Raw genomic sequence first — 5485 nt, forward strand, 5'->3', positions numbered from 1 at the left:
TCTCTCCACAACCTCGCCAGCATTTGTTACTTTCTGTCTTGTTGAACTTTGCTACTAGTGCTGGAGCAAGATGGTATCTCATTGTTGTTTTGATTTTCATCTCTCTAATAGCTAATAATCATGAGCATTTCTTCATATGTTTGTTGACCGCTTGAATATCATCCTTGGTGAAGTGTCTATTCATGTTTTCTGCCCATTTTTAATTGGATTGTTTGGCTTTTTGTTATTGAGGTGTTGGAGTTTTCTACAAATTCTAGAGATAAGTCGAGGACAGATTTTTTTTGTAATGTTCCATGGAGTGGAATTACCTCTGTCAATTCAATCATTTCCTTGTTGATGGGCCTTCACCTTGTTTCCAGGGTTTTGTTTTGTTTTTTTCTTGTCACTCTTATACATAGGTCCTCATGTGTTGGTGCTTTTATTTAGACAGGATAAATTACCAAAAAATGAGATTGCTGATCAATAGTAGTGTGGAGTTGAATCTTATTGACAGACCATCACCCTAAAAGGTTGCAGCAATAGGGGAAGGGGATCAAGCAAGTATTTCAATTACTAAAATAAAGGATGCTCCACAAAGTCGAAGACTTTTGCTTCAAAAAGTTGTTGTTGTTGTTTTTAGCTGCTGTTAAGTTGGCCCCTGGCTCATGCTGACTCCCTGCACAAAGGCTGGAAACCCTGCCCAGTGCTGGGCCATCCCTGTGATTGGTTGCTGATCACACTGTTGTGATCCATAGAGTTTTTACTGGCTGGTTTTCAGACACAGAAGTCCTTCTTTCCTGGTCCATCCTAGTCTGGAAGCCCCACTAAAAGCTGTTCAGCATCACAGCAACATGGAAGCCTCCAGTGACAGATGGGTGGTGCTGCACATGTGTTGAACTGTCTGGGAATCAGGCCCAGGTCTTCTGCATGAAAGGTGAGGATTCTACCACTGAACCAAGAGACCCCCTAAAATGGGTTAGAAGCTCAACCACGAGCCCTGGGCTTCAGTTGTCTCTCGCTTCCTCTGTTGCCACCACACTACCAAGCCATCCTGAGGAGGCTCTGCTCTGAGAACTGTCAGAGCAGCAGCTAAACCATTCTCCTGTGCTTCCCAGGTAATATGCCTTATGCGCACGGCCTTCACTTTACTCTCCCGTCAATGGAGGAGACAGATACTCTTCCCACCCTCGTTTTACAGATGTGGAAACTGAGGCTAGAAAGTTTGCATCACATGCTCAAGGTCATATGTCTGGTAGGTGTTGTGGCTGGGATTCATTGCAGCTCTGGCTGGCTCCAGAACCTGTGCTCTTAATCACCATGTGAGATTTCTTCCAAGAATGCATTGCCAAGACTGTCTTTTAGACTTCAAGGTGACATGGACTCTGAAAAGTAGCAGAGCTAAGCCTTGGCTCCCACTGATGGAGGAATTGTCTTTTATACAGTGCTGCAATGAGCTTAACCTTCCGATGGAGGCTTTCACATTCAGAGGGAATGGAGTGAGTTTGTAGACTCCGTGGGATGCTGTAGTTGTGTTTGTTGCCCCTGACCACAACCCAAAGCCAGCTTTCTTCTCTCTCTTCTTTCTCTCTCTCCCCCTCTCTTTCTCAAAATGAAGAACAGAAGCAATTAAGAGAAACTACAGATTTTGAATGACAACCTTTACTTTGACCTCTCCCCATTTGCTCATGATAAGAAACAGATGCTGTTGCTATTAGCTGCTGTTCAATTGGCCCACAACTCATAGTGACCCTGTGTACAAGATCAGATAGTTGGGATCCACAGGGTTGTCATTGACTGATTCTTTAGAAGTAGATTGCCAGGCCTTTCTTCCTAGTCTGTCTTGGTCTGGAAGCTCTGCTGAAACTTGTCTAACATCATAGAGACAGGCAGCCCTCCAGTGATGGATAGGTGGCAGCTGGGCATGAGGTGCTTTGGCCAGGAATAGAACCCAGATCTCCCACAGGGAAGGTGAGAACTCCGCTATTGAACCACCACTACCCAGAGAGTCGTGGTGAAAAGTCATGACTCTGAAGTTGGGAAGCCCTGAGTTCCAAGCCAAGTTAACCTTGAGTGATGTTTCTGAGACCCTCTTAGCTTCACGATCTCCCTGGCACATTACTATCCTTCTCAGTGTTTTGCCTTCTAGAGTTCATCTCCTTATGGGCAGGTCAGCGTGTCTCTCAGCTTACAGAATCTTGAGAGAACCTGCATAAGACTTATCTAGACATGGATGCTCAATAACAAAATTGAACAGTGTTTTAATGTAAGGTTGGGGCCTGATAATGGGAAATAGAAAAGGTATTCACATTTATTGAGAGCCTACTCTGTATCAGGCACTAGTCTTGATCTTAATGAACATTAACTCAACTCTGTGAAAGTAGGTATAAACCAAAACCTGAAACTAAACCCATTGCTGCGGAGTCAATTCTGACTCACAGCAACTCTCTAGGACAGAGTAGAACTACCTCACAGGGTTTCCAAGGCTGTCATCTTTATGGAAGTGGATGGCCACATCTTTCTCCTGTGGAGTGGTTGGTACGTTCAAACCACTGACTTCTCATTTAGCAGCTGAGCGCTTTTACCACTTTGCCACCAGGCCTCCTGATGTTGGTATAATTATTCCCATTTCATAGAAGAGAAAAATGCCGCTTTGAAATAAATTTTCTAGGATTGGCCTGTTGCTGTAGAGTTAATTCCAGCTCACAGCCACCCCAGGTACATCATACAGAACTCTGCCCCACTGAATTTTCAGTGGCTTTCTTCCAAGGGGCCTTTGGGTGGACTCAAACCCTCAACATTTTGGTTAGCATCTGAGCATAACTATTTGCAGAGCTAGAAATGGTGGTGATGGTGATGATGACAATGATGACGATGATGATGGTGGTAATTATGGTGCAAAAAAAAAAAAACTCAACCCTCTAGGACATTGTAGAACTGCCCCATAGTGTTTCCAAGGCTATAAATCTTTGTGGTAGCAGACTGCCACATCTGCCTCCTGCGGAGCAGCTGGTGGGTTTGAACCATCGATGTTTTGGTTATGAGTGAGGTCTTTAACTACTGTGCCACCAGGGCCCCCTCATAATCATGATAGCTACTGTGTATTAAACATTAACTATGAGTAGCACCACCCTGAGAGCTTTACTTGCACTATCTCATACAATCCTTGCCACAAAAAAAAAAAAAATCCATTGAGTTGATTCTGACTCATTACAACCCCATGCGTGACAGAGAAGAACTGCTCCATAGGGTTCACTTGGCTGTAATCTTTATGGAAGATGACCAGACCTTTCTTCCATGGCACTGCTAGATGGGTTCAAACTGCTGGCCTTTACATTAGTTAAGTTCCACTATTATCCCTTTTTACAGATGACAGACAGAGGTTCTAAAAGACTAAATGACTTGTCAAGAGCATAGGGTTTTCAATGGCTGAATTTTTGGAGGTAGTTTGCCAGGCCTTTCTTCCAAGGTGCCTTTGGGTGGGCTCAAACTGTCCACCTGGAGCCAGGATATGAGTCTGATTCCTTGGAAGCATTCTTTCCCCTTGTTTTGGAAGTGAAGGCCTTGGTGAGCTTTCAGGGCCACTTCCAAATGTAGCGCCACACAGCTGTACATATCATGTCAGGCCTTTGAAAGAAGAACCAGAGTCTATCCCCACCAGTCTTCGTCCCTGAAGGCTCTGTGGGCAGCCCTTTCCCAGTGAGACTCAGCATCCTGTCTCATGGCCACAGACTCCGCCCGTGCTTGGCGCAGGCTGCCATCTCCATGGAACATCTGTGGTTCACTAGTGCTGTGAGTGATCTTATTTTCCACACATCCTCAGCTCGTTAGAAAGCAAGGCTCCTATTTGTTGGTAGTTGTTTGCAATCTGAAGCTGAAACACTGCAAAATGATGATTGAGCTGATTCACACACAGGGAGAGTCTATGACAAATACACACACACACACACACACACACTGACACTTAATTAGTGAGGATTAATTTGGCACCTGATCCAGTATGTGTGGTAATGTCATCCACGAGGGGCCATCTGGCTCATGGTAGCAGTGGCTGAGCCAGAAGCTTTTCAGGTGGCAGTAATGGTCTGCCCTGGCTAGAGCTGTAGACCAAATGTACTCTGAGCCATTCAACCAGCTGAAGCGTCAGTGTCCTAAGGAAAGACTGTCAACAAAGGTAGCAAGAGCCATGCAATAAACAGCATCCACCCAGCAACCCCTGGGCCCTGTAGGAAGGAATGAGTGATCCCTCTTCCCCTCTATGAAGCTGCCAGAGAACTTCCTCAACATTCCTTGCAGATTTTGCACTTCTGGTCTTAGGCCAAAAGTAATCTTTGAAAAGACACATTTGGCAAGAATCCGCAAAAAAAATCCCTTCAGATTGTTATGTGATGGTGGGGAAAAGACAATTTTTTTTTTTTCAATTCTAAAAAAAGCTCCTTAGCATTTGTAGGCTTTTATAATTCTGAAGCAGCTGAAAGGCCAAAACTTTCAAGTTGGCAAGATTGAAAATGAAATCTGCAAAGCCGATTCAATTTGACAAGAGTGGGAGCCTTGCATTTCTGAGGGTTATGATGAGCCTGTGGGCCTGCGCCGTCAGCATCATGGGTGGCCACCCACTCCCAGGCAGCCCTTCTGGCCTGGGTCCCAGTCTCCCTTCCAGCTGCCTGCAGAGCTCAAGCCTCAGAACCACTCTAGGCTTCAACCACAAAGGCTTCCCATCGGCCACACGGCTGGTGGTAGCATAGCGCAGGGGTGAAGGAGTCAGGCTCTGGGACCAGGCTGCCCGAGTTTGTAATCCCAGTCCCACTACTTCTAAACCTCAGGACCTTATTCAGTTGCTTAATTCCTCTGTGCCTCAGTCTTCTCATCTGCCAAATGGGGATAACAACTACTTGATGGGGTTGCTGTGGGGAATCACGTGAGTTAATTCTTGTAAGGTGCTTAGAACATGGGAAGCATTCAATGTGTTGGCTATTATTACCAACAGGAAAAGCTCAACTCCCAAGAAACATCTGGGACAGTGACTAAAAAGAGTGAGAAGCCCAGTCTTGAGAGATCAGAATGGTTTAGAATTTATCAGGGTAGGGGTGAGGTTAGAACAAAGATCGTCATAGATACAGTGAGGACTTGGGTATTGCAAACTGTTCTGGTTACCTAGTGCCACTCTGACAAGAATATACCACAAATGGGATGGCTTGAACAATAGGAGTTTATTTTCTTACAGTTTGGAGGCTTTAAGTCCAAGTTCAAAGTGCCAGGCTCTAGGAGCTGGGTGAAAGGCCCTCAGCCTGCCTCCAGCACCCAGGAGCCCACTAAAGCTAGAGGTATTTCTTCACTCAGACAGCTGCTGGCTGCTGAGGCTGAGAAGCCCAAGGTTGACCAATAATATGGTACAGTCCTGATGTTACCAAACCACACGGCAGGCTATTAATTCAAGTCCATTGTAAGTCCCAAGGTTGGCAGAGCATGGCAGGCTGCTGAACAATGACATGGCTACATGCTGAACAAC

The 5485-nt window shown here is 45.5% G+C and overlaps 1 protein-coding gene across 1 annotated transcript in view; it reads left to right on the top strand.

The window, feature by feature from the left end:
- The window catches only part of CACNG3 (calcium voltage-gated channel auxiliary subunit gamma 3), a 162551-nt gene that overhangs the window by 44285 nt on the left and 112781 nt on the right, over positions 1-5485 (top strand). The gene's annotated exons all lie outside the window — the stretch shown is intronic.

Source organism: Orycteropus afer, unplaced genomic scaffold (assembly GCF_000298275.1).
Source record: "Orycteropus afer afer isolate SDZICR_OR568_19922 unplaced genomic scaffold, OryAfe1.0 scaffold00312, whole genome shotgun sequence".
NCBI lineage: Eukaryota > Metazoa > Chordata > Mammalia > Tubulidentata > Orycteropodidae > Orycteropus > Orycteropus afer.